The 25,672-nt window shown below is 46.4% G+C and overlaps 14 non-coding genes and 33 pseudogenes across 14 annotated transcripts; 32 read left to right on the top strand and 15 right to left on the bottom strand.

Moving 5' to 3' along the window:
* Positions 1–64: 64 nt before the first annotated feature.
* On the top strand, positions 65–183 carry LOC148247778 (5S ribosomal RNA). The gene has a single exon (XR_015815445.1). It is a non-coding gene; the product is annotated as a 5S ribosomal RNA (ribosomal RNA).
* A 205-nt stretch (positions 184–388) lies between these two features.
* On the top strand, positions 389–507 carry LOC148247777 (5S ribosomal RNA). Its single transcript, XR_015815161.1, has one exon. It is a non-coding gene; the product is annotated as a 5S ribosomal RNA (ribosomal RNA).
* A 558-nt stretch (positions 508–1,065) lies between these two features.
* On the top strand, positions 1,066–1,183 carry LOC148247776 (5S ribosomal RNA; annotated as a pseudogene).
* Positions 1,184–1,387: 204 nt separating this feature from the next.
* Positions 1,388–1,506, top strand: LOC148247775 (5S ribosomal RNA; annotated as a pseudogene).
* A 206-nt stretch (positions 1,507–1,712) lies between these two features.
* Positions 1,713–1,831, top strand: LOC148247774 (5S ribosomal RNA). Its single transcript, XR_015814653.1, has one exon. It is a non-coding gene; the product is annotated as a 5S ribosomal RNA (ribosomal RNA).
* Positions 1,832–2,394: 563 nt separating this feature from the next.
* Positions 2,395–2,513, top strand: LOC148247773 (5S ribosomal RNA; annotated as a pseudogene).
* Positions 2,514–2,718: 205 nt separating this feature from the next.
* Positions 2,719–2,837, top strand: LOC148247772 (5S ribosomal RNA; annotated as a pseudogene).
* Positions 2,838–3,832: 995 nt separating this feature from the next.
* On the top strand, positions 3,833–3,951 carry LOC148247771 (5S ribosomal RNA; annotated as a pseudogene).
* A 205-nt stretch (positions 3,952–4,156) lies between these two features.
* LOC148247770 (5S ribosomal RNA) lies at positions 4,157–4,275 on the top strand (annotated as a pseudogene).
* Positions 4,276–4,477: 202 nt separating this feature from the next.
* On the top strand, positions 4,478–4,596 carry LOC148247769 (5S ribosomal RNA). Its single transcript, XR_015815965.1, has one exon. It is a non-coding gene; the product is annotated as a 5S ribosomal RNA (ribosomal RNA).
* Positions 4,597–5,160: 564 nt separating this feature from the next.
* LOC148247768 (5S ribosomal RNA) lies at positions 5,161–5,279 on the top strand. Its single transcript, XR_015815592.1, has one exon. It is a non-coding gene; the product is annotated as a 5S ribosomal RNA (ribosomal RNA).
* A 790-nt stretch (positions 5,280–6,069) lies between these two features.
* LOC148247767 (5S ribosomal RNA) lies at positions 6,070–6,188 on the bottom strand. Its single transcript, XR_015815507.1, has one exon. It is a non-coding gene; the product is annotated as a 5S ribosomal RNA (ribosomal RNA).
* A 207-nt stretch (positions 6,189–6,395) lies between these two features.
* Positions 6,396–6,514, bottom strand: LOC148247766 (5S ribosomal RNA; annotated as a pseudogene).
* Positions 6,515–6,718: 204 nt separating this feature from the next.
* Positions 6,719–6,837, bottom strand: LOC148247765 (5S ribosomal RNA; annotated as a pseudogene).
* A 209-nt stretch (positions 6,838–7,046) lies between these two features.
* Positions 7,047–7,165, bottom strand: LOC148247764 (5S ribosomal RNA; annotated as a pseudogene).
* Positions 7,166–8,050: 885 nt separating this feature from the next.
* Positions 8,051–8,169, bottom strand: LOC148247763 (5S ribosomal RNA). The gene has a single exon (XR_015814926.1). It is a non-coding gene; the product is annotated as a 5S ribosomal RNA (ribosomal RNA).
* A 205-nt stretch (positions 8,170–8,374) lies between these two features.
* LOC148247762 (5S ribosomal RNA) lies at positions 8,375–8,493 on the bottom strand. The gene has a single exon (XR_015814679.1). It is a non-coding gene; the product is annotated as a 5S ribosomal RNA (ribosomal RNA).
* A 995-nt stretch (positions 8,494–9,488) lies between these two features.
* LOC148247761 (5S ribosomal RNA) lies at positions 9,489–9,607 on the bottom strand. Its single transcript, XR_015814629.1, has one exon. It is a non-coding gene; the product is annotated as a 5S ribosomal RNA (ribosomal RNA).
* A 205-nt stretch (positions 9,608–9,812) lies between these two features.
* Positions 9,813–9,931, bottom strand: LOC148247760 (5S ribosomal RNA; annotated as a pseudogene).
* Positions 9,932–10,136: 205 nt separating this feature from the next.
* On the bottom strand, positions 10,137–10,255 carry LOC148247759 (5S ribosomal RNA). Its single transcript, XR_015814901.1, has one exon. It is a non-coding gene; the product is annotated as a 5S ribosomal RNA (ribosomal RNA).
* A 995-nt stretch (positions 10,256–11,250) lies between these two features.
* On the bottom strand, positions 11,251–11,369 carry LOC148247758 (5S ribosomal RNA). The gene has a single exon (XR_015814782.1). It is a non-coding gene; the product is annotated as a 5S ribosomal RNA (ribosomal RNA).
* Positions 11,370–12,260: 891 nt separating this feature from the next.
* Positions 12,261–12,379, bottom strand: LOC148247757 (5S ribosomal RNA; annotated as a pseudogene).
* A 204-nt stretch (positions 12,380–12,583) lies between these two features.
* On the bottom strand, positions 12,584–12,702 carry LOC148247756 (5S ribosomal RNA; annotated as a pseudogene).
* A 561-nt stretch (positions 12,703–13,263) lies between these two features.
* LOC148247755 (5S ribosomal RNA) lies at positions 13,264–13,382 on the bottom strand (annotated as a pseudogene).
* A 209-nt stretch (positions 13,383–13,591) lies between these two features.
* LOC148247754 (5S ribosomal RNA) lies at positions 13,592–13,710 on the bottom strand (annotated as a pseudogene).
* Positions 13,711–13,914: 204 nt separating this feature from the next.
* Positions 13,915–14,032, bottom strand: LOC148247753 (5S ribosomal RNA; annotated as a pseudogene).
* Positions 14,033–14,888: 856 nt separating this feature from the next.
* Positions 14,889–15,007, top strand: LOC148247752 (5S ribosomal RNA; annotated as a pseudogene).
* Positions 15,008–15,568: 561 nt separating this feature from the next.
* Positions 15,569–15,688, top strand: LOC148247751 (5S ribosomal RNA; annotated as a pseudogene).
* A 560-nt stretch (positions 15,689–16,248) lies between these two features.
* Positions 16,249–16,366, top strand: LOC148247750 (5S ribosomal RNA; annotated as a pseudogene).
* Positions 16,367–16,572: 206 nt separating this feature from the next.
* LOC148247749 (5S ribosomal RNA) lies at positions 16,573–16,691 on the top strand. Its single transcript, XR_015814890.1, has one exon. It is a non-coding gene; the product is annotated as a 5S ribosomal RNA (ribosomal RNA).
* A 559-nt stretch (positions 16,692–17,250) lies between these two features.
* On the top strand, positions 17,251–17,369 carry LOC148247748 (5S ribosomal RNA; annotated as a pseudogene).
* Positions 17,370–17,711: 342 nt separating this feature from the next.
* Positions 17,712–17,830, top strand: LOC148247747 (5S ribosomal RNA; annotated as a pseudogene).
* Positions 17,831–18,034: 204 nt separating this feature from the next.
* Positions 18,035–18,153, top strand: LOC148247746 (5S ribosomal RNA; annotated as a pseudogene).
* Positions 18,154–18,714: 561 nt separating this feature from the next.
* On the top strand, positions 18,715–18,832 carry LOC148247745 (5S ribosomal RNA; annotated as a pseudogene).
* A 204-nt stretch (positions 18,833–19,036) lies between these two features.
* LOC148247744 (5S ribosomal RNA) lies at positions 19,037–19,155 on the top strand (annotated as a pseudogene).
* Positions 19,156–19,716: 561 nt separating this feature from the next.
* LOC148247743 (5S ribosomal RNA) lies at positions 19,717–19,835 on the top strand (annotated as a pseudogene).
* Positions 19,836–20,395: 560 nt separating this feature from the next.
* Positions 20,396–20,513, top strand: LOC148247742 (5S ribosomal RNA; annotated as a pseudogene).
* A 203-nt stretch (positions 20,514–20,716) lies between these two features.
* LOC148247741 (5S ribosomal RNA) lies at positions 20,717–20,835 on the top strand (annotated as a pseudogene).
* Positions 20,836–21,044: 209 nt separating this feature from the next.
* LOC148247740 (5S ribosomal RNA) lies at positions 21,045–21,163 on the top strand (annotated as a pseudogene).
* Positions 21,164–21,726: 563 nt separating this feature from the next.
* On the top strand, positions 21,727–21,845 carry LOC148247739 (5S ribosomal RNA; annotated as a pseudogene).
* Positions 21,846–22,404: 559 nt separating this feature from the next.
* LOC148247738 (5S ribosomal RNA) lies at positions 22,405–22,523 on the top strand (annotated as a pseudogene).
* Positions 22,524–23,086: 563 nt separating this feature from the next.
* Positions 23,087–23,205, top strand: LOC148247737 (5S ribosomal RNA; annotated as a pseudogene).
* A 205-nt stretch (positions 23,206–23,410) lies between these two features.
* LOC148247736 (5S ribosomal RNA) lies at positions 23,411–23,529 on the top strand (annotated as a pseudogene).
* A 235-nt stretch (positions 23,530–23,764) lies between these two features.
* On the top strand, positions 23,765–23,883 carry LOC148247735 (5S ribosomal RNA; annotated as a pseudogene).
* Positions 23,884–24,103: 220 nt separating this feature from the next.
* On the top strand, positions 24,104–24,222 carry LOC148247734 (5S ribosomal RNA). Its single transcript, XR_015814608.1, has one exon. It is a non-coding gene; the product is annotated as a 5S ribosomal RNA (ribosomal RNA).
* A 563-nt stretch (positions 24,223–24,785) lies between these two features.
* Positions 24,786–24,904, top strand: LOC148247733 (5S ribosomal RNA; annotated as a pseudogene).
* Positions 24,905–25,465: 561 nt separating this feature from the next.
* Positions 25,466–25,584, top strand: LOC148247732 (5S ribosomal RNA). Its single transcript, XR_015814823.1, has one exon. It is a non-coding gene; the product is annotated as a 5S ribosomal RNA (ribosomal RNA).
* The last annotated feature ends 88 nt before the right edge of the window (positions 25,585–25,672 follow it).

The following is a 25,672-nucleotide window of genomic DNA, read 5'->3' as shown; positions in this document are numbered from 1 at the left end:
AAAAAAATGACGGGAGGGGGAAGAAAAGAGAATGAGATTTTGTATTTGCAGCGCACAATTAAACAGGTGCGATCATACCAGCACTAATGCACCGGATCCCATCAGAACTCCGCAGTGAAGTGTACTTGGGCGAGATTAGTACTCGGATGGGTGACCTCCTGGGAAGTCCTCGTGTCGCACTAATTTTTTTTCAGACGGGTCATTCGACGTTACGCGCGTCTGGAACTAGGGTCCGCTGGTTTATACGCAAATGTGAGTCAAGAAGCAGGGGTATTTTAATCGATATTAGAACGAGAATGAGAGGTGAAGTGTGAACGCACAAGGAAACAAATGACGGGAGGGGGAAGAAAGGAGAAGGAGTGTATGTATTTGCAGCGCGAAATTAAATAGGTCCGATCATACCAGCACTAAAGCTCCGGATCCCGTTAGAACTCCGCAGTTAAGTGTGCTTGGGCGAGGGTAGTACTCGGATGGGTGACCACTTGGGAAGCCCTCGTGTTGCACCTATTTTTTTTCAGATGGGTTGTTCGATGTTATGCGCGAATGGAATTATAAACCGCTGGTTCATTTGCAAAGGTGAGTCACGGTGCCGGGGTATATTACTTGATATTAGAACGAGAAAGAGAGATGCAGAGTGGACGCACAAGGAAACAAATGACGGGAGGGGGGATGGAAGGAGAAAGAGTGTATGTATTTGCAGTGCAGAATGAAACATGAGGGATCATACCAGCACTAATGCAACGGATTCTATTAGAACTCCGCAGTTAAGGGTGTTTGGGTGAGAAAAGTACTCGGATGGGTGACCTCCTGCGAAGTCCTTATATTTCACCCATTTTCTTGGGAGGTCCTCGTGTTGCACCCATCTTTTTGCAGATGATTCTTTCGACGTTACGCGCGACTTGATTTATGGTCCGCAGGTTTATTCGCAAATTTGAGTCACGGCGCCGTGGCATTTTACTTGATATTAGAACGAGTACGGGAGGTGCAGTGCGCACGCACAAGGAAACAAATGACGGGAGGATGAAGAAAACAGGAGTGTATGTATTTGAAGCGCAAATTTAAACAAGTGGCATCATACCAGCACTAATGCACTGGATCCCATCAGAACTCTGCAGTTAAGTGTGCTTGGGCGAGAGTAGTACTCGGATGGGTGACCTCTTGGGAAATCCTCGTATCGCAACAATTTTTTTTCAGATGGGTCGTTCGACGTTACGCGCGACTGGAACTATGGTCCGCTGGTTTATACGCAAATGTGAGTCAAAAATCAGGGGCATTTTTATCGATATTAGAACGAGAAGGAGAGGTGCAGTGTGAACGCACAAGGAAACAAATGATGGGAGGGGGGGAGGGAAGAAGGAGTGTATGTATTTTCAGCACAAAATTAAACAGGTGCGAACACACCATCACAAATGCACCGGATCTAATCAGAACTCCGAAGTTAAGTGTGCTTTGGCGAAAGTAATACAATGATGGGTTACCTCCTGGGAAGTTCTCGTCTTGCACCCATTTTCTTTTTTTCAGATGTGCCGTTCGACGTTACGCGCGACTTTAATTATGGTCCGCAGATTTATTCGCAAATGTGAGTCACGGCGCCGTGGCATTTTACTTGATATTTAAACGAGAAAGAGAGGTGCATTGCGCACGCACAAGGAAACAAATGACGGGAGGGGGAAGAAAGGAGGAGTTTATGTATTTGCAGCGCGAAATTAAACTAGTGCGATCATACCAGCACTAATGCACCGGATCCCATCAGAACTCCGCAGATAAGTGTGCTTGGGCGAGAGTAGTACTCGGATGGGTGACCTCGTGGGAAGTCCTCGTGTCGCACTAATTCTTTTTTTCAAACGGGTCGTTCGACGTTACGCGCGACTGGAATTAGGGTCCACTGGTTTATACGCAAATGTGATTCAAGAAGCAGGGGCATTTTAATCGATATTAGAACGAGAAGGAGAGATGCAGAGTCCACGCACAAGGAAACAAATGACAGGAGGGGGGATGGAGGGAGAAAAAGTGTATGTATTTGCAGCGCATAATGAAACATGAGCCATCATACCAGCACCAATGCAACGGATTCTATCAGAACTCCGCAAGTTAAGGGTGCTTGGGCGAGAGTAGCACTAGCATGGGTGACCTCCTGCGAAGTCCTTATATTTCACCCATTTTCTTAGGAAGTCCTCGTGTTGCACCCATTTTTTTGCAGATGATTATTTCGACAATACGCGCGACTTGAATTATGGTCCTCAGGTTTATTCATAAATGTGAGTCACGGCACCGTAACATTTTACTTGATATTAGAACGAGCAGGGGAGGTGCAGTGCGCACGCACAAGGAAACAAATGACGAGAGGGGGAAGAAAGGAGAAGGAGTTTATGTATTTGCAGTGCTAAATTATACTAGTGCGATCATACCAGCACTAATGCACCTGATCCCATCAGAACTCCACAGTCAAGTGTGCTTGGGCGAGAGTAATACTCGGATGGGTGACCTCCTGGGAAGTCCTCGTGTCTCACAAATTTTTTTTCAGACGGGTCGTTCGACGTTACGCGCGACTGGAACTAGGGTCCGTTGGTTTATACGCAAATGTGAGTCAAGAAGCAGGGGCATTTTAATCGATATTAGAATGAGATTGATAGGTGAAGTGTGAACGCACAAGGAAACAAATGACCGGAGGGGGAAGAAAGGAGAAGGAGTGTATGTATTTACAGCGCGAAATTAAACAGGAGTGATCATACCAGCACTAAAGCCCCGGATCCCATCAGAACTCCGCAGTTAAATGTGCTTGGGCGAGAGTAGTACTCGGATGGGTGACCACTTGTGAAGCCCTCGTGTTGCACCTATTTTTTTCGGATGGGTTGTTCGACGTTACACGCGAATGGAATTATAAACTGCTGGTTCATTTGCAAAGGTGAGTCATGGTGCCGGGGCATATTACTTGATATTAGAACGAGAAAGAGAGATGCAGAGTGCACGCACAAGGAAACAAATGACGGGAGGGGGGATGGGAGGAGAAAGAGTGTATGTAGTTGCAGTGCAGAATGAAACATGAGGGATCATACCAGCACTAATGCAAAGGATTCTATCAGAACTCCGCAATTAAGGGTGCTTGGGCGAGAAAAGTACTCGGATGGGTGACCTCCTGCGAAGTCCTTATATTTCACCAATTTTCTTGGGAGGTCTTCGTGTTGCACCCATCTTTTTGCAGATGATTCTTTCGACGTTACGCGCGACTTGATTTATGGTGACCTCCTGGGAAGTCCTCGTGTTGCACCCATTTTTTTTCGGATGGGTCGCTCGACGTTACGCGCAAATGCAATTATAAACCGCTGGTTCATTCGCAAAGGTGAGTCATGATGCTAGGGAATTTTACTTGATATTAGAACGAGAAGGAGAGATGCAGAGTGCACGCACAAGGAAACAAATGACGGGAGAGGGGATGGAGGGAGAAAGAGTGTATGTATTTGCAGCGCAGAATGAAACATGAGCGATCAAACCAGCACCAATACAACGGATTCTATCAGAACTCTGCAAGTTAAGGGTGCTTGGGCGAGAGTAGCACTAGGATGGGTGACCTCATGCGAAGTCCTTATATTTCACCTATTTTCTTAGAAAGTCCTCGTGTTGCACCCATTTTTTTGCAGATGATTCTTTCGACGTTACGCGCGACTTGAATTATGGTCCTCAGGTTTATTCGCAAATGTGAGTCACGGCACCGTAGCATTTTACTTGATATTAGAACGAGCACGGGAGGTGCAATGCGCACGCACAAGGAAACAAATGACGGGAGGGGGAAGAAAGGAGAAGGAGTTTATGTATTTGCAGCGCGGAATTAATCGGGTGCGATCATACCAGCACTAATGCACCGGATCCCATCAGAACTCCGCAGTTAAGTGTGCTTAGGCGAGAGTAGTACTCGGATGGTTGACCTCCTGGAAAGTCCTCGTGTCGCACCAATTCTTTTTCAGACGGGTCGTTCGAAGTTACGCGCGACTGGAACTAGGGTCCGCTGGTTTATACACAAATGTGAGTCAAGAAGCAGGGGCATTTTAATCGATATTAGAACGAGAATGAGAGGTGAAGTGTGAACGCACAAGGAAACAAATGACGGGAGGGGGAAGAAAGGAGAAGGAGTGTATGTATTTGTAGCGCGAAACTAAACAGGTACGATCATACCAGCACTAAAGCCCCGGATCCCATCAGAACTTTGCAATTAAGTGTGCTTGGGTGAGATTAGTACTCGGATGGATGACCTCCTGGGATGTCCTCGTGTCGCACCAATTTTTTTTTAGACGGGTCGTTCGACGTTACGCGCGTCTGGAACTACGGTCTGCTGGTTTATACGCAAATTTGAGTCAAGAATCAGGGGCATTTTAATCGATATTAGAACGAGAATGAGAGGTATAGTGTGAACGCACAAGGAAACAAATGACCGGAGGGGGAAGAAAGGAGGAGTGTATGTATTTGTAGCGCGAAATTAAACAGGTGCGATCATACCAGCACCAAAACTCCGGATCCCATCAGAACTCCGCAGTCAAGTGTGCTTGGGTGAGGGTAGTACTCGGATGGGTGACCACTTGGGAAGCCCTCGTGTTGCACCTTTTTTTTTTCGGATGGGTTGTTCGACGTTACGCGCGAATGGAATTATAAACCACTGGTTCATTTGCAAAGGTGAGTCACGGTACCGGGTCATAATACTTGATATTAGAACGAGAAAGAGAGTTGCAGAGTGCACGCACAAGGAAACAAATGACGGGAGGGGGGATGGGAGGAGAAAGAGTGTATGTATTTGCTGTGCAGAATGAAACATGAGGGATCATACCAGAACTAATGCAACGGATTCTATCAGAACTCCGCAGTTAAGGGTGCTTGGGAGAGAAAAGTACTCGGATGGGTGACCTCCTGCGAAGTCCTTATATTTCACCCATTTTCTTGTGAAGTCCTCATGTTGCACCCATCTTTTTTTTTTCAGATGTGCCGTTCGACGTTACGCGCGACTTTAATTATGGTCCGCAGATTTATTCGCAAGTGAGAGTCACTGCACCGTGGCATTTTACTTGATATTTGAACGAGAACAAGAGGTGCAGTGCGCACGCACAAGGAAACAAATGAAGGGAGGGGGAAGAAAGGAGAAGGAGTTTATCTATTTGCAGCGTTGAATTAAACGGGTGCGATCATACCAGCACTAATGCACCGGATCCCATCAGAACTCCGCAGTTAAGTGTGCTTGGGCGAGAGTAGTACTCGGATGGGTGACCTCCTAGAAAGTCCTCGTGTCGCACCAATTTTTTTTCAGACTGGTCGTTCGACGTTACGCGCGACTGGAACTAGGGTCCGCTGGTTTATACGCAAATGTGAGTCTAGAAACAGGGGCATTTTAATCGATATTAGAATGAGAAGAAGAGATGCAGAGTGCCCGCACAAGTAAACAAATGACGGGAGGGGGGATGGAGGGAGAAAAAGTGTATGTATTTGCATCGCATAATGAAACATGAGCAATCATACCAGCACCAATGCAACGGATTCTATCAGAACTCCGCAAGTTAAGGGTGCTTGGGCGAGAGTAGCACTAGGATGGGTGACCTCCTGCGAAGTCCTTATATTTCACCCATTTTCTTGGGAAGTCCTCGTGTTGCACCCATTTTTTTGCAGATGATTCTTTCACCCATTTCCATAATTCAAGTCGCCCGTAATGTCAAAAGAATCATCTGCAAAAAAATGGGTGCAACACGAGGACTTCCTAAGAAAATGGGTGAAATATAAGGACTTCGCAAGAGGTCACCCATCCTAGTGCTACTCTCGCCCAAGCACCCTTAACTTGCGGAGTTCTGATAGAATCTGTTGCATTGGTGCTGGTATGATTGCTCATGTTTCATTCTGCGCTGCAAATACATAAACTTTTTCTCCCTCCATCCCCCCTCCCGTCATTTGTTTCCTTGTGCGTGCACTCTGCATCTCTCCTTCTCGTTCTAATATCGATTAAAATGCCCCTGCTTCTTGACTCACATTTGCGTATAAACCAGCGGACCCTAGTTCCAGTCGCGCGTAACGTCGAACGACCAGTCTGAAAAAAAATTGGTGCGACACGAGGACTTTCTAGGAGGTCACCCATCCGAGTACTACTCTCGCCCAAGCACACTTAACTGCGGAGTTCTGATGGGATCCGGTGCATTAGTGCTGGTATGATCGCACCTATTATTTTGCGCTGCAAATACATAAACTACTTCTCCGTTCTTCCCCCTCCCGTCATTTGTTTCCTTGTGCGTGCGAACTGCACCTCTTGTTCTCGTTCAAATATCAAGTAAAATGCCACAGTTCCGTGACTCACATTTGCGAATAAATCTGCGGACCATAATTAAAGTCGCGCGTAACGTCGAACGGCACATCTGAAAAAAAGAAAATGGGTGCAACACGAGAACTTCCCAGGAGGTAACCCATCATTGTACTACTTTCGTCAAAGCACACTTAACTGCGGAGTTCTGATGGAATCCGGTGCATTTGTGCTGGTGTGAGCGCACCTGTTTAATTTCGGGCTGAAAATACATACACTCCTTCTTCCCTCCCCCCCTCCCATCATTTGTTTCCTTCTGCATTCACACTGCACCTCTCCTTCTCGTTCTAATATCGATTAAAATGCCCCAGATTCTTGACTCACATTTGCGTATAAACCAGCGGATTATAGTTCCAGTCGCGCGTAACGTCGAACGACCCATCTGAAAAAAAATTGGTGCGACATGAGGACTTCCCAAGAGGTCACCCATCCGAGTACTACTCTCGCCCAAGCACACTTAACTGCGGAGTTCTGATGGGATCCGGTGCATTAGTACTGGTATGACCGCACCCATTTAATTCCACGCTGCAAATACATAAACTCCTTCTCCTTTCTTCCCCCTCCCGTCATTTGTTTCCTTGTGCATGCGCACTGCACCTCTCGTTCTCGTTCAAATGTCAAGTAAAATACCACGGTGCCGTGACTCACATTTGCGAATAAATCTGCGGACCATAATTAAAGTCGCGCGTAACGTCAAACGGCACATCTGAAAAAAAGAAAATGGGTGCAACACGAGAACTTCCCAGGAGGTAACCCATCATTGTACTACTTTCGCCAAAGCACACTTAACTGCGGAGTTCTGATGGGATCTGGTACATTTGTGCTTGTGTGATCGCACCTATTTAATTTTGTGCTTAAAATACATACACTCCTTCTTCCCTCTCCCCCTCCCATCATTTGTTTCCTTGTGCGTTCACACTGCACCTCTCCTTCTCGTTCTAATATCGATTAAAATGCCCCTAATTCTTTACTCACATTTGCGTATAAACCAGCTGACCATAGTTCCAGTCGCGTGTAACGTCGAACGACCCATCTAAAAAAAAATTGTTGCGATACGAGGACTTCCCAAGAGGTCACCGATCCGAGTACTAATCTCTCCCAAGCACACTTAACTGCAGAGTTCTGATAGGATCCAGTGCATTAGTGCTGGTATGATGCCACTTGTTTAATTTTGCGCTTCAAATACCTACACTCATTTTCTTTTCTTCCTCATCCCGTCATTTGTTTCCTTGTGCGTGCGCACTGCACCTCCCGTACTCGTTCTAATATCAAGTAAAATGTCACGGCGCCGTGACTCACATTTGCGAATAAACCTGCGGACCATAAATCAAGTCGCGCATAACGTCGAAAGAATCATCTGCAAAAAGACGGGTGCAACACGAGGACCTCCCAAGAAAATGGGTGAAATATAAGGACTTCGCAGGAGGTCACCCATCAGAGTACTTTTTTCGCCCAAGCATCGTTAACTGCGGAGTTCTGATAGAATCCGTTGCATTAGTGCTGGTATGATCCCTCATGTTTCATTCTGCACTGCAAATACATACACTCTTTCTCCTTTCATCCCCCCTCCCGTCATTTGTTTCCTTGTGCGTGCACTCTGCATCTCTCTTTCTCGTTCTAATATCAAGTAATATGCCCCGGCACCGTGACTCACCTTTACAAATGAACCAGCAGTTTATAATTCCATTCGCGCGTAACGTCGAACAACCCATCCAAAAAAAAAAATAGGTGCAACACGAGGGCTTCCCAGGTGGTGACCCATCCGAGCACTACTCTCGCCCAAGCACACTTAACTGCGGAGTTCTGATGGGATCCGGAGCTTTAGTGCTGGTATGATCGCACCTGTTTAGTTTCGCGCTACAAATACATAAACTTCTTTTCTTTTCTTCCCCCTCCCGTCATTTGTTTCCTTGTGCGTTCACACTTCACCTCTCATTCTCGTTCTAATATCGATTAAAATACCCCTGCTTCTTGAGTCACATTTGCGTATAAACCAGCGGACCCTAGTTCCAGTCGCGCGTAACTTCAAACGACCCGTTTGAAAAAAAATTGGTGCGACACGAGGACTTCCCAGGAGGTCACCCATCCGATTACTACTCTCGCCCAAGCACACTTAACTGCGGAGTTCTGATGGGATCCGGTGCATTAGTGCTGGTATGATCGCACCCATTTAATTCCGCGCTGCAAATACATAAACTTGTTCTCCTTTCTTCCCCCTCCCGTCATTTGTTTCCTTGTGCGTGCGCGCTGCACCTCCCGTGCTCGTTCTAATATCAAGTAAAATGCTACGGTGCCGTGACTCACATTTGCGAATAAACCTGAGGACCATAATTCAAGTCGCGCGTAACGTCGAAAGAATTATCTGCAAAAAAATGGGTGCAGCACGAGGACTTTATAAGAAAATAGGTGAAATATAAGGACTTCGCATGAGGTGACCCATCCTAGTGCTACTCTCGCCCAAGCACCCTTAACTTGCAGAGTTCTGATAGAATCCGTTGCATTGGTGCTGGTTTGATCGCTCATGTTTCATTCTGCGCTGCAAATACATACACTATTTCTCCCTCCATCCCTCTACCGTCATTTATTTCATTGTGCATGCACTCTGCATCTCTCATTCTCATTCTAATATCAAGTAAAATGCCCTAGCATCGTGACTCACCTTTGCAAATGAACCAGCGGTTTATAATTGCATTCGCAGGTAACGTCGAGCGACCCATCCGAAAAAAAATGGGTGCAACATAAGGACTTCCCAGGAGGTCACCATAAATCAAGTCGCGCGTAACGTCGAAAGAATCATCTGCAAAAAGATGGGTGTAACATGAGGACCTCCCAAGAAAATGGGTGAAATATAAGGACTTCGCAGGAGGTCACCCATCCGAGTACTTTTCTCGCCCAAGCACCCTTAACTGCGGAGTTCTGATAGAATCAGTTGCATTAGTGCTGGTATGATCCCTCATGTTTCATTCTGCACTGCAAATACATACACTCTTTCTCCTCCCATCCCCCCTTCTGTCATTTGTTTCCTTGTGCGTGCACTCTGCATCTCTCTTTCTCGTTCTAATATCAAGTAAAATGACCCGGCACCGTGACTCACCTTTGCAAATGAACTAGTAGTTTATAATTCCATTCGCGCGTAACGTCGAACAACCCATCCGAAAAAAAATAGATGCAACACGAGGGCTTCCCAAGTGGTCACCCATCCGAGTACTACCCTCGCCCAAGCACACTTAACTGCGGAGTTCTGATGGGATCCGGAGTTTTGGTGCTGGTATGATCGCACCTGTTTAATTTCGCGCTGCAAATACATACACTCCTTCTCCTTTCTTCCCCCTGCGGTCATTTATTTCCTTGTGCGTTCACACTTTACCTCTCATTCTCGTTCTAATATCGATTAAAATACCCCTGATTCTTGACTCACATTTGTGTATAAACCAGTGGACCCTAGTTCCAGACGCGCGTAACGTCGAACGACCTGTCTGAAAAAAAATTGGTGCGACACGAGGACTTCCCAGGAGGTCATCCATCTGAGTACTAATCTCACCCAAGCACACTTAACTGCAGAGTTCTGATGGGATCCGGGGCTTTAGTGCTGGTATGATCGCACCTGTTTAGTTTCGCGCTACAAATACATAAACTTCTTTTCTTTTCTTCCCCCTCCCGTCATTTGTTTCCTTGTGCGTTCACACTTCACCTCTCATTCTCGTTCTAATATCGATTAAAATACCCCTGCTTCTTGACTCACATTTGCGTATAAACCAGCGGACCCTAGTTCCAGTCGCGCGTAACTTCGAACGACCCGTTTGAAAAAAAATTGGTGCGACACGAGGACTTCCCAGGAGGTCACCCATCCGAGTACTACTCTCGCCCAAGCACACTTAACTGCGGAGTTCTGATGGGATCCGGTGCATTAGTGCTGGTATGATCGCACCCATTTAATTCCGCGCTGCAAATACATAAACTTGTTCTCCTTTCTTCCCCCTCCCGTCATTTGTTTCCTTGTGCGTGCGCACTGCACCTCCCGTGCTCGTTCTAATATCAAGTAAAATGCTACGGTGCCGTGACTCACATTTGCGAATAAACCTGAGGACCATAATTCAAGTCACGCGTAACGTCGAAAGAATTATCTGCAAAAAAATGGGTTCAGCACGAGGACTTTATAAGAAAATAGGTGAAATATAAGGACTTCGCATGAGGTCACCCATCCTAGTGCTACTCTCGCCCAAGCACCCTTAACTTGCGGAGTTCTGATAGAATCCGTTGCATTGGTGCTGGTTTTATCGCTCATGTTTCATTTTGCGCTGCAAATACATACACTATTTCTCCCTCCATCCCCTCTCCCGTCATTTGTTTCCTTGTGCGTGCACTCTGCATCTCTCCTTCTCGTTCTAATATCAAGTAAAATGCCCTAGCATTGTGACTCACCTTTGCGAATGAACCATCTGTTTATAATTGCATTCGCGCGTAACGTCGAGCGACCCATCCGAAAAAAAATGGGTGCAACATGAGGACTTCCCAGGAGGTCACCATAAATCAAGTCGCGCGTAACGTCGAAAGAATCATCTGCAAAAAGATAGGTGCAACACGAGGACCTCCCAAGAAAATGGGTGAAATATAAGGACTTCGCAGGAGGTCACCCATCCGAGTACTTTTCTCGCCCAAGCACCCTTAACTGCGGAGTTCTGATAGAATCCTTTGCATTAGTGCTGGTATGATCCCTCATGTATCATTTTGCACTGCAAATACATACACTCTTTCTCCTCCCATCCCCCATCCCGTCATTTGTTTCCTTGTGCGTGCACTCTGCATCTCTCTTTCTCGTTCTAATATCAAGTAATATGCCCCGGCACCGTGACTAACCTTTGCAAATGAACCAGCGGTTTATAATTCCATTCGCGCGTAACGTCGAACAACCCATCCGAAAAAAATAGGTGCAACACGAGGGCTTCCCAAGTGGTCACCCATCAGAGTACTACTCTCGCCCAAGCACACTTAACTGCGGAGTTCTGATGGGATCCGGGGCTTTAGTGATGGTATGATCGCACCTGTTTAATTTCGCGCTGCAAATACATACACTCCTTCTCCTTTCTTCCCCCTCCGATCATTTTTTTCCTTGTGCGTTCACACTTCACCTCTCATTCTCGTTCTAATATCGATTAAAATGCCCCTGCTTCCTGACTCATATTTGCGTATAAACCAGCGGACCCTAATTCCAGTTGCGCGTAACGTCGAATGGCACATCTGAAAAAAAGAAAATGGGTGCACCACGAGAACTTCCGAGGAGGTAACCCATCATTGTACTACTTTCGCCAAAGCACACTTAAATGCAGAGTTCTGATGGGATCCGGTGTATTTGTGCTGGTGTGACCGCACATGTTTAATTTCGTGCTGAAAATACATACACTCCTTCTTCCCTCCCCCCCCTCCCATCATTTGTTTCCTTGTGCATGCGCACTGCACCTCCCGTTCTCATTCTAATATCAAGTAAAATGCTACAGCGCCGTGAATCACATTTACGAATAAACCTGAGGACCATAATTCAAGTCGCGCGTAACGTCGAAAGAATCATCTGCAAAAAAATGGGTGCAACACGAGGACTTCACAAGAAAATGGGTGAAATATAAGGACCTCGCAGGAGGTAACCCATGCTAGTACTACTCTCGCCCAAGCACCCTTACCTACGGAGTTCTGATAGAATCCGTTGCATTAGTGCTGGTATGATCGCACCTGTTTAATTCCGCGCTGCAAATACATACACTCCTTCTCCTTTCTTCCCCCTCCCGTCATTTGTTTCCTTGTGCGTGCGCACTGCACCTCTCGTTCTCGTTCAAATATCAAGTAAAATGTCACGGCGCCGTGACTCACATTTGCGAATAAATTTGCGGACCATAATTTAAGTCATGCGTAACATCGAACGGCACATCTGAAAAAAAGAAAATGGGTGCAACACGAGAACTTCCCAGGAGGTAACCCATCATTGTACTACTTTCGCCAAAGCACACTTAACTGCGGAGCTCTGATGGGATCCGGTGCATTTGTGCTGGTGTGACCGCACCTGTTTAATTTTGTGCTGAAAATACGTACACTCTTTCTTCCCTCCCCCCCTCCCATCATTTGTTTCCTTGTGCGTTCACACTGCACCTCTCCTTCTCGTTCTAATATCGATTAAAATGCCCCTGATTCTTGACTCACATTTGCGTATAAAGCAGCGGACCATAGTTCCAGTCGCGCGTAACGTCGAACGACCCGTCTGAAAAAAAATTTGTGCGACACGAGGACTTCCCAGGTGGTCACCCATCCGAGTACTACTCTCGCCCAAGCACACTTAACTGCAGTGTTCTTATGGGATCCAATGCATTAGTGCTGGTATGATCGCACCCGTTTAATTCCGCACTGCAAATACATAAATTCCTTCTCCTTTCTTCCCCCTCCCGTCATTTGTTTCCTTGTGCGTGCACACTGCACCTCCCGTGCTCATTCTAATATCAAGTAAGATGCCACGGCACCGTGACTCACATTTGCGAATAAACCTGCAGACCATAAATCAAGTCGCGCGTATCCTCGAAAGAATCATCTGCAAAAAAAAAGGTACAACACGAGGACTTCCTAAGAAAATGGGTGAAATATAAGGACTTCGCAGGAAGTCACCCATCCTAGTGCTACTCTCGCCCAAGCACCCTTAACTTGCGGAGTTCTGATAGAATCCGTTGCATTAGTGCTACTATGATCCCTCATGTTTCATTCTGCACTGCAAATACATACACTCTTTCTCCTCCCATCCCCCCTCCCGTCATTTGTTTCCTTGTGCGTGCACTCTGCATCTCTCTTTCTCGTTCTAATATCAAGTAATATGCCCCGGCACCGTGACTCACCTATGCAAATGAACCAGCGGTTTATAATTCCATTCGCGCGTAACGTCGAACAACCCATCCGGAAAAAAATAGGTGCAACACGAGGGCTTCCCAAGTGGTCACCCATTCGAGTACTACGGTCGCCCAAGCACACTTAACTGCGAAGTTCTGATGGGATCCGGAGCTTTAGCGCTGGTATGATCGCACCTGTTTAATTTCGCGCTGCAAATACATACACTCCTTTTCCTTTCTTCCCCCTCCCGTCATTTGTTTCCTTGTGCGTGCGCACTGCACCTCTCGTTCTCGTTCAAATATCAAGTAAAATGCCACAGCATCGTGACTCGCATTTGCGAATAAATCTGCGGACCATAATTAAAGTCGCGCGTAACGTCGCACGGCACATCTGAAAAAAAGAAAATGGGTGCAACACGAGAACTTCCCATGAGGTAACCCATCATTGTACTACTTTCGTCAAAGCATACTTAACTGCGGAGTTCTGATGGGATCCGGTGCATTTGTGCTGGTGTGACCGCACCTGCTTAATTTCGTGCTGAAAATACATACACTCCTTCTTCCCTCCCCCCCTCCCATCATTTGTTTCCTTGTGCGTTCACACTGCACCTCTCCTTCTCGTTCTAATATCGATAAAAATGCCCCTGATTTTTTACTCACATTTGCGTATAAACCAGCGGACCATAGTTCCAGTCGCGCGTAACGTCGAATAACCCATCTGAAAAAAAATTGTTGCGATACGAGAACTTCCTAAGTGGTCTCCCATCCGAGTACTACTCTCGCCCAAGCACACTTAACTGCAGAGTTCTGATGGGATCCAGTGCATTAGTGCTGGTATGATGCCACTTGTTTAATTTTGCGCTTCAAATACATACACTCCTTCTCTTTTCTTCCTCCTCCCGTCATTTGTTTCCTTGTGCGTGCGCACTGCACCTCCCGTACTCGTTATAATATCAAGTAAAATTCCACGGCGCCGTGACTCAAATTTGCGAATAAACCTGCAGACCATAAATCAAGTCGCGCGTAATGTCGAAAGAATCACTAATGCACCGGATCCCATCAGAACTCCGCAGATAAGTGTGCTTGGGCGAGAGTAGTACTCGGATGGGTGACTTCCTGGGAAGTCCTCGTGTCGCACTAATTTTTTTTTTCAGACGGGTCGTTCGACGTTACTCGTGACTGGAACTAGGGTCCACTGGTTTATACGCAAATGTGAGTCAAGAAGCAGGGGCATTTTAATCGATATTAGAACGAGAAGGAGAGATGCAGAGTGCACGCACAAGGAAACAAATGACGGGAGGAGGGATGGAGGGAAAAAAGTGTATGTATTTGCAGCGTAGAATGAAACATGAGCAATCATACCAGCACCAATGCAACGGATTCTATCAGAACTCCGCAAGTTAAGGGTGCTTGGGCGAGAGTAGCACTAGGATGGGTGACCTCCTGCGAAGTCCTTATATTTCACCCATTTTCTCAGGAAGTCCTCGTGTTGCACCCATTTTTTTGCAGATGATTCTTTCGACGATACGCGCGACTTGAATTATGGTCCTCAGGTTTATTCGCAAATGTGAGTCACGGTACTGTAGCATTTTACTTGATATTAAAACGAGCACGGGAGGTGCAGTGCGCACGCACAAGGAAATAAATGATGGGAGGGGGAAGAAAGGAGAAGGAATTTATGTATTTGCAGCGCGGAATTTAACGGGTGCGATCATACCAGCATTAATGCATCGGATTCCATCAGAACTCCGTAGTTAAGTGTGCTTGGGAGAGAGTAGTACTCGGATGGGTGACCTCCTGGGAAGTCCTCGTGTTGCACATATTTTTTTTCAGACGGGTCGTTCGACGTTACGCGCGATTGGAACTAAGGTCCGGTGGTTTATACGTAAATGTGAGTCAAGAAGCAGGGTTATTTTAATCGATATTAGAACGAGAAGCAGAGATGCAGAGTGCACGCACAAGGAAACAAATGACGGGAGGGGGGATGGAGGGAGAAAAAGTGTATGTATTTAAAGCGCAGAATGAAACATGAGCAATCATACCAGCACCAATGCACGGGATTCTTTCAGAACTCTGCAAGATATGGGTGCTTGGGAGAGAGTAGCACTAGGATGGGTGACCTCCTGCGAAGTCCTTATATTTCACCCATTTTCTTAGGAAGTCCTCGTGTTGCACCCATTTTTTTGCAGATGATTCTTTCGACGATACGCGCGACTTGATTTATGGTCCGCAGGTTTATTCGCAAATGTGAGTCACGGCACCGTAGCATTTTACTTGATATTAGAACGAGCACGGGAGGTGCAGTGCGCACGCACAAGGAAACAAATGACGGGAGGGGGAAGAAAGGAGAAGGAGTTTATGTATTTGCAGCGCTAAATTATACGGTTGCGATCATACCAGCACTAATGCACCGTATCCCATCAGAACTCCGCAGTTAAGTGTGCTTGGGCGAGAGTAGTACTAGGATGGGTAGGACTCCTGGGAAGTCCTCGTGTCTCACCAATTTTTCTTCAGACGGGTTGTTCGACGTTACGCGCTACTGGAACTAGGGTCCGTTGGTTTATATGCAAATGTGAGTCAAGAAGCAGGGGCATTTTAATCGATATTAGAACGAGAAGGAGAGGTGCAGTGTGAACGCACAAGGAAACAATTGATGGCAGGGGGAGGGAAGGAGAAGGAGAGTATGTATTTTCAGCACGAAATGAAACAGGTGCGATCATACCAGCACTAATGCAACGGATTCTATCAGAACTCCGTAGGTAAGGGTGCTTGGGCGAGAGTAGTACTAGCATGGGTTACCTCATGCGAAGTCCTTATATTTCACCCATTTTCTTGTGAAGTCCTTGTGTTGCACCCATTTTTTTGCAGATGATTCTTTCGACGTTACGCGCGATTTGAATTATGGTCCTCAGGTTTATTCGCAAATGTGAGTCACGGTGCTGTAGAATTTTACTTGATATTAGAACGAGAACGGGAGGTGCAGTGCGCACGCACAAGGAAACAAATGACGGGAGGAGGAAGAAAAGAGAAGGAGTGTATGTATTTGAAGCGCAAAATTAAACAAGTGGCGTCGTACCAGCACTAATGCACTGGATCCCATCAGAACTCTGCAGTTAAGTGTGCATGGTCGAGAGTAGTACTCGGATGGATGACCTCTTGGGAAGTCCTCGTATCGCAACAATTTTTTTTTCAGATGGATCGTTCGACGTTACGCGCGACTTTAATTATGGTCCGCAGATTTATTCGCAAATGTGAGTCACGGCGCTGTGGCATTTTACTTAATATTTAAACGAGAACGAGAGTTGCAGTGCGCACGCACAAGGAAACAAAAGACGGGAGGGGGAAGAAAGGAGAAGGAGTTTATGTATTTGCAGCGCTGAATTAAATGGGTGCGATCATACCAGCACTAATGCACCGGATCCCATCAGAACTCCGCAGTTAAGTGTGCTTGGGCGAGAGTAGTACTCGGATGGGTGACCTCCTGGGAAGTCCTCGTGTCGCACCAATTTATTTTCAGACGGGTCGTTCAACGTTATGCGCGACTGGAACTAGGGTCCGCTGGTTTATACGCAAATGTGAGTCAAGAAGCAGGGGCATTTTAATCTATATTAGAACGAGAAAGAGAGATGCAGAGTGCACGCACAAGGAAACAAATGACGGGAGGGGGAGGGAAGGAGAAATAGTGTATGTATTTTTAGCACGAAATGAAACAAGTGCGATCATACCAGCACTAATGCATCGGATTCTATCAGAACTCCATAGATAAGGGTGCTTGGGCGAGAGTAGTACTAGCATGGGTTACCTCCTGCGAAGTCCTTATATTTCACCAATTTTCTTATAAAGTCCTCGTGTTGCACCCATTTTTTTGCAGATGATTCTTTCGACGTTACGCGCGACTTGAATTATGGTCCTCAGGTTTATTCGCAAATGTGAGCCACAACACCGTAGTATTTTACTAGATATTAGAACGAGCACGAGAGGTGCAGTGCGCACGCACAAGGAAAGAAATGATGGGAGGGGGAAGAAAGGAGAAGGAGTTTATGTATTTGCAGCGCGGAATTAAACGGGTGCGATCATACCAGCACTAATGCACCGGATCCCATCAGAACTCCGCTGTGAAGTGTGCTTGGGCGAGATTAGTACTCGGATGGGTGACCTCCTGGGAAGTCCTCGTGTTGCACTAATTTTTTTTCAAACAGGTCGTTCGACGTTACGCGCGTCTGGAACTAGGGTCCGCTGGTTTATACGCAAATGTGAGTCAAGAAGCAGGGGCATTTTAATCGATATTAGAACGAGAATAAGAGGTGAAGTGTGAACGCACAAGGAAACAAATGACGGGAGGGGGAAGAAATGAGAAGGAGTGTATGTATTTTCAGCACGAAATTAAACAGGTGCGGTCACACCAGCACAAATGCACCGGATCCCATCAAAACTCCGCAGTTAAGTGTGCTTGGGCGAGAGTAGTACAATGATGGGAGGGGGAAGAAAGGAGAAGGAGTTTATGTATTTGCAGCGTGAAATTAAACAGGTGCGATCATACCAGCATTAATGCAACCGATGCCATCATAACTCCGCAGTTAAGTGTGCTTGGGCGAGAGTAGTACTCGGATGGGTGACCACTTGGGAAGTCCTCGTGTTGCACCCATTTTTTTGCAGATGATTCTTTCGATGTTACGCGTGACTTGAATTTTGGTCCTCAGGTTTATTCGCAAATTGAGTCACGGCGTCGTAACATTTTACTTGATATTAAAACGAGCACGGGAGGTGCAGTGCGCACGCACAAGGAAACAAATGACGGGAGGGGAAAGAAAGGAGAAGGAGTTTATGTATTTGCAGCGCGAAATTAAACGGGTGCGATTATACCAGCACTAATGCACCGGATCCCATCATAACTCTGCAGTTAAGTGCTCTTGGGCGAGAGTAGTACTCGGATGGGTGACCTCCTGGGAAGTTCTCGTGTCGCACAATTTTTTTTTTCAGATGGGTCGTTCGACGTTACGCGCAACTGGAACTATGGTCCACTTGTTTATACGCAAATGTGAGTCAAGAAGCAGGGGCATATTAATCGATATTAGAATGAGAAAAAGAGGTGCAGTGTGAACGCACAAGGAAACAAATGATGGGAGGGGGGAGGGAAGGAGAAGGAGTGTATGTATTTTCAGCACGAAATGAAACAGGTGCGATCATACCAGCACTAATGCAACAGATTCTATCAGAACTCCGTAGGTTAGGGTGCTTGGGCGGGAGGAGTACTAGCATGGGTTACCTCCTGCGAAGTCCTTATATTTCACCCATTTTCTTGTGAAGTCCTCGTGTCGCACCAATTTTTTTTCAGACGGGTCGTTCGATGTTACCCTCGTCTGGAACTAGGGTCCGCTGGTTTATACGCAAATATGAGTCAAGAAGCAGGGGCATTTTAATCGATATTAGAACGAGAATGAGAGGTGAAGTGTGAACGCATAAGGAAACAAATGACGGAAGGGGGATGAAAGGAGAAGGAGTGTATGTATTTGCAGCGCGAAACTAAACAGGTGCGATCATAGCAGCACTAAAGCCCCGGATGCCATCAGAATTCCGCAGTTAAGTGTGCTTGGCGAGATTAGTACTCGGATGGTTGACCTCCTGGGAAGTCCTCGTGTCGCACCAATTTTTTTTCAGACGGGTCGTTCGACGTTACCGCGTCTGGAACTAGGGTCCACTGGTTTATACGCAAATGTGAGTCAAAAAGCACGGACATTTTAATCGATATTAGAACGAGAATGAGAGGTGAAGTGTGAACGCACAAGGAAACAAATGACGGGAGGGGGAAGAAAGGAGAAGGAGTGCATGTATTTGCAGTTCGAAATTAAACAGGTACGATCAGACCAGCACTAAAGCTACGGATCCCATTAGAACTCCACAGTTAAGTGTGCTTGGGCGAGAGTAGTACTCGGATGGGTGTCCACCTGGGAAGCCCTCGTGTGGCACTTATTTTTTTTTCGGATGGGTTGTTCGACGTTACGCGCGAATGGAATTATAAACCGCTGGTTCATTTGCAAAGGTGAGTCACTGTGCCGAGGCATATTACTTGATATTAGAACGAGAAAGAGAGATACAGAGTGCACGCACAAGGAAACAAATGACGGGAGGGGGGATGGGAGGAGAAAGAGTGTATGTATTTGCAGTGCAGAATGAAACATGAGGGATCATACCAGCACTAATGTAACGGATTCTATCAGAACTCCGCAGTTAAGGGTGCTTGGGTGAGAAAAGTACTCAGATGGGTGACCTCCTGCGAAGTCCTTATATTTCACCCATTTTCTTGGGAGGTCCTCGTGTTGCACCCATCTTTTTGCAAATGATTCTTTCGACGTTACGCGCGACATGATTTATGGTCCGCAGGTTTATTCGCAAATGTGAGTCACGGCGCCGTGGCATTTTACTTGATATTAGAACGAGTACGGGAGGTGCAGTGCGCACGCACAAGGAAACAAATGACAGGAGGAGGAAGAAAAGAGAAGGAGTGTATGTATTTGAAGCGCAAAATTAAACAAGTGGCATCATACCAGCACTAATGCACTAGATCCCATCAGAACTCTGCAGTTAAGTGTGCTTGGGCGAGAGTAGTACTCGGATGGGAGACCTCCTAAGAAGTCCTCGTGTCGCACCAATTTTTTTTCAGACGGGTCGTTCGACGTTACGCGCGACTGGAACTAGGGTCTGTTGGTTTATACTCAAATGTGAGTCAAGAAGCAGTGGCATTTTAATCGATATTAGAACAAGAAGGAGAGGTGCAGTGTGAACGCACAAGGAAACAATTGATGGGAGGGGGAGGGAAGGAGAAGGAGTGTATGTATTTTCAGCACAAAATGAAACAGGTGCGATCATGCCAGCACTAATGCAACGGATTCTATCAGAACTCCATAGGTAAGGGTGCTTGGGCGAGAGTAGTACTAGCATGGGTTACCTCCTGCGAAGTCCTTATATTTCACCCATTTTCTTGTGAAGTCCTCGTGTTGCACACATTTTTTTGCAGATGATTCTTTCGACGTTACGCACGACTTGAATTATGGTCCTCAGATTTATTCGCAAATGTTAGTCATGGCGCTGTAGAATTTTACTTGATATAAGAACAAGTTCGGGAGGTGCAGTGCGCACGCACAAGGAAATAAATGACGGGAGGAGGAAGAAAAGAGAAGGAGTGTATGTATTTGAAGCGCAAAATTAAACAAGTGGCATCATACCAGCACTAATGCACTGGATCCCATCAGAACTCTGCAGTTAAGTGTGCTTGGGTGAGAGTAGTACTCGGATGGGTGACCTCTTGGGAAGTCCTCGTATCGCAACAATTTTTTTTCAGATGGATCGTTCGACGTTACGCACGACTGGAACTATGGTCCGCTGGTTTATACGCAAATGTGAGTCAAGAATTAGGGGCATTTTAATCGATATTAGAACGAGAAGGAGAGGTGCAGTGTGAACGCACAAGGAAACAAATGATGGGAGGGTGGAGGGAAGGAGGAGTGTATGTATTTTCAGCACGAAATTAAACAGGTGCGGTCACACCAGCACAAATGCACCGGATCCCATCAGAACTCCGCAGTTAAGTGTGTTTTGGCGAAAGTAGTACAATGATGGGTTACCTCCTGGGAAGTTCTCGTGTTGCAGCCATTTTCTTTTTTTCAGAGGTGCTGTTCGACGTTACGCGCGACTTTAATTATGGTCCGCAGATTTATTCACAAATGTGAGTCACGGCGCCGTGGCCTTTTACTTGATATTTGAACGAGAACGAGAGGTGCAGTGCGCACGCACAAGGAAACAAATGACGGGAGGGGGATGAAATGAGAAGGAGTTTATGTAATTGCAGCGCGAAATTAAACAGGTGCGATCATACCAGCACTAATGCACCAGATCCCATCAGTACTCAGCAGTTAAGTGTGCTTGGGCGAGAGTAGTACTCGTAGGGGTGACCTCCTGGGAAGTTCTCGTGTCGCACTAATCTTTTTTTTCAGATGGGTCGTTCGACGTTACGCGCGACTGGAACTAGGGTCCACTGGTTTATACGCAAATGTGAGTCAAGAAGCAGGGGCATTTTAATCGATATTAGAACGAGAAGGAGAGATGCAGAGTGCACGCACAAGGAAGCAAATGACGGGAGGGGGGATGGAGGGAGAAAAAGTGTATGTATTTGCAGCACAGAATGAAACATGAGCAATCATACCAGCACCAATGTAACGGATTCTATCAGAACTCCGCAAGTTAAGGGTGCTTGGGCGAGAGTAGCACTAGGATGGGTGACCTCCTGCGAAGTCATTATATTTCACCCATTTTCTTAGGAAGTCCTCGTGTTACACCCATTTTTTTGCAGATAATTCTTTCGACGATACGTGCGACTTGAATTATGGTCCTCAGGTTTATTCGCAAATGTGAGTCACGGCACCGTAGCATTTTACTTGATATTAGAACGAGCACGGGAGGTGCAGTGCGCACGCATAAGGAAACAAATGACGGGAGGGGGAAGAAAATAGAAGGAGTTTATGTATTTGCAGCGCAGAATTAAATCGGTGCGATCATACCAGCACTGATGAACCGGATCCCATCAGAACTCCACAGTTAAGTGTGCTTGGGCGAGAGTAGTACTCGTATGGGTGACCTCCTGGGAAGTTCTTGTGTCGCACCAATTTTTTTTCAGACGGGTCGTTCGACGTTACGCACGACTGGAACTAGGATCCGCTGGTTTATACGCAAATATGAGTTAAGAAGCAGTGGAATTTTAATCGATATTAGAATGAGAAGGAGAGGTGCAGTGTGAATGCACAAGGAAACAATTGATGGGAGGGGGAGGGAAGGAGAATGAGTGTATGTATTTTCAGCACGAAATGAAACATGAGGGATCATACCAGCACTAATGCAACGGATTCTATCAGAACTCCGTAGGTAAGGGTGCTTGGGCGAGAGTAGTACTAGCATGGGTAACCTCCTGTGAAGTCCTTATATTTCACCAATTTTCTTGTTAAGTCCTCATGTTACACCCATTTTTGTGTAGATGATTCTTTCGACGTTACGCGCGACTTGAATTATGGTCCTCAGGTTTATTCGCAAATGTGAGTCACGGCGCTGTAGCATTTTACTTGATATTAGAACGAGAACGGGAGGTGCAGTGCGCACGCACAAGGAAACAAATGACGGGAGGGGGAAGAAAGAGGAATGAGTTTATGTATTTGCAGCGCGAAATTAAACAAGTGCGATCATTTCAGCACTAATGCACCGGTTCCAATCAGAACTCCGCAGTGAAGTGTGCTTGGGCGAGATTAGTACTCGGATGGGTGACCTCTTGGGAAGTTCTCGTGTCGCACTAATCTTTTTTTTCAGACGGGTCGTTCGACGTTACGCGCGACTGGAACTAGGGTCCACTGGTTTATACGCAAATGTGAGTCAAGAAGCAGAGGCATTTTAATCGATATTAGAACGAGAAGGAGAGATGCAGAGTGCACGCACAAGGAAACAAATGACGGGAGGGGAGATGGAGGGAGAAAAAGTGTATGTATTTGCAGCGCAGAATGAAACATGAGCAATCATACCAGCACCAATGCAACGGATTCTATCAGAACTCCGCAAGTTAAGGGTGCTTGGGCGAGAGTAGCACTAGGATGGGTGACCTCCTGCGAAGTCCTTATATTTCACCCTTTTTCTTAGGAAGTCCTCGTGTTGCACATATTTTTTTACAGATGATTCTTTCGACGATACGCGCGACTTGAATTATGGTCCTCAGGTTTATTCGCAAATGTGAGTCACGGCACCGTAGCATTTTACTTGATATTAGAACGAGCACGGGAGGTGCAGTGCGCACGCACAAGGAAACAAATGACGGGAGGGAAAAGAAAGGAGAAGGAGTTTATGTATTTGCAGCGCTAAATTAAACGGGTGCGATCATATCAGCACTAATGCACTTGATCCCATCAGAACTCCGCAGTTAAGTGTGCTTGGGCGAGAGTAGTACTCGGATGGGTGACCTCCTGGGAAGTTCTCGTGTCGCAACAATTTTTTTTCAGACGGGTCGTTCGACGTTACGCGCGACTGGAACTAGGGTGCGCTGGTTTATACTCAAATGTGAGTTAAGAAGCAGGGGCATTTTAATCAATATTAGAACGAGAATGAGAGGTGCAGTGTGAACGCATAAGGAAACAATTGACGGGAGGGGGAATAAAGGAGAAGGAGTGTATGTATTTGCAGCGCGAAATTAAACAGGTGCGATCATACCAGCACTAAAGCCCCGGATCCCATCAGAACTCCGCAGTTAAGTGTGCTTGGGCGAGAGTAGTACTCGGATGGGTTACCTCCTGCGAAGTCCATATATTTCACCCATTTTCTTGGGAGGTCCTCGTGTTGCACCCATCTTTTTGCAGATGATTCTTTCGACGTTACTCGCGACTTGATTTATGGTCCGCAGGTTTATTCGTAAATGTGAGTCACGGCACCGTGGCATTTTACTTGATATTAGAACGAGTATGGGAGGTGCAGTGCGCACGCACAAGGAAACAAATGACGGGGGGTGGAAGAAAAGAGAAGGAGTATATCTATTTGAAGCGCAAAATTAATCAAGTGGCATCATACCAGCACTAATGCACTGGATCCCATCAGAACTCTGCAGTTAAGTGTGCTTGGTCGAGAGTAGTACTCGGATGGGTGACCTCTTGGGAAGTCCTTTTGTCGCACTAATTTTTTTTTCAGACGGGTCGTTCGACGTTACGCGCGACTTGATACGCGTAACTTGAATTTTGGTCCTCAGGTTTATTCACATATGTGCGTCTCGGCACCGTACCATTTTACTTGATATTAGAACGAGCACGGGAGGTGCAATGCGCATGCACAAGGAAACAAATGACGGGAGGGGAAAGAAAGGAGAAGGAGTTTATATATTTGCAGCGCGAAATTAAAAGGGTGTGATCATACCAGCACTAATGCACCGGATCCCATCAGAACTCCGGAGTTAAGTGTGCTTGGGCGAGAGTAGTACTCGGATGGGTGACCTCCTAGGAAGTTCTCGTGTCGCACCAATTTTTTTTCAGACGGGTCGTTCGACGTTACGCGCGACTGGAACTAGGGTCCGCTGCTTTATACGCAAATGTGAGTCAAGAAGCAGGGGCATTTTAATCGATATTAGAACGAGAAGGAGAGGTGCAGTGTGAACGCACAAGGAAACAATTGATGGGAGGGGGAGGGAAGGAGAAGGAGTGTATGTATTTTCAGCACGAAATGAAACAGGTGCGATCATATCAGCACTAATGGAACGGATTCTATCAGAACTCCGTAGGTAAGGGTGCTTGGGCGAGAGTAGTACTTGCATGGGTTACCTCCTGCGAAGTCCTTATATTTCACCCATTTTCTTGTGAAGTTCTCGTGTTGCACCCATTTTCTTTTCTTTAGATGTGTCGTTCGACGTTATGCGCGACTTTAATTATGGTTCGCAGATTTATTCGCAAATGTGAGTCACGGCTCCGTGGCATTTTACTTGATATTTGAACGAGAACGAGTAGTGCAGTGCGCACGCACAAGGAAACAAATGACTTGAGGGGGAAGAAAGGAGAAGGAGTTTATGTATTTGCAGCGCGGAATTAAACAGGTGCGATCATACCAGCATTAATGCACCGGATCCCATCAAAACTCCGCAGTTAAGTGTGCTTGGGCGAGATTAGTACTCGGATGGGTGACCTCCTGGAAAGTCCTCGTGTCGCACTAATTTCTTTTCAGACGGGTCGTTCGACGTTACGCGCGACTGGAACTAGGGTCCGCTGGTTTATACGCAAATGTGAGTCAAGAAGCAGGGGCATTTTAATCGATATTAGAACGAGAAGGAGAGATGCAGAGTGCACGCACAAGGAAACAAACGACGGAATGGGGGATGGAGGGAGAAAAAGTGTATGTATTTGCAGCGCAGAATGAAACATGAGCAATCATACCAGCACCAATGCAACGGATTCTTTCAGAACTCTGCAAGTTAAGGGTGCTTGGGCGAGAGTAGCACTAGGATGGGTGACCTCCTGCGAAGTCCTTATATTTCACCCATTTTCTTAGGAAGTCCTCGTGTTGCACCCATTTTTTTGCAGATGATTCTTTCGACGATACGCGCGACTTGAATTATGGTCCTCAGGTTTATTCGCAAATGTGAGTCACGGCACCGTAGTATTTTACTTGATATTAGAACGAGCACGGGCGGTGCAGTGCGCACGCACAAGGAAAGAAATGACGGGAGGGGGAAGAAAGGGGAATGAGTTTATGTATTTGCAGCGCGAAATTAAACAGGTGCGATCATACCAGCACAAATGCACCGGATCCCTTCAGAACTCCGCAGTTAAGTGTGCTTGGGCGAGATTAGTACTCAGATGGGTGACCTCCTGGAAAGTCCTCGTGTCGCACCAATTTTTTTTCAGACGGGTCGTTCGACGTTACGCGAGTCTGGAACTAGGGTCCGCTGGTTTATACGCAAATGTGAGTCAAGAAGCAGGGG

This window comes from Carica papaya, chromosome 8, assembly GCF_054855325.1.
Source record: "Carica papaya isolate Zhongbai chromosome 8, ASM5485532v1, whole genome shotgun sequence".
Taxonomy (NCBI): Eukaryota; Viridiplantae; Streptophyta; class Magnoliopsida; order Brassicales; family Caricaceae; genus Carica; species Carica papaya.
Note: the sequence above shows the minus strand (reverse complement) of the source record. Positions and strands in the feature narration are given on the sequence as shown.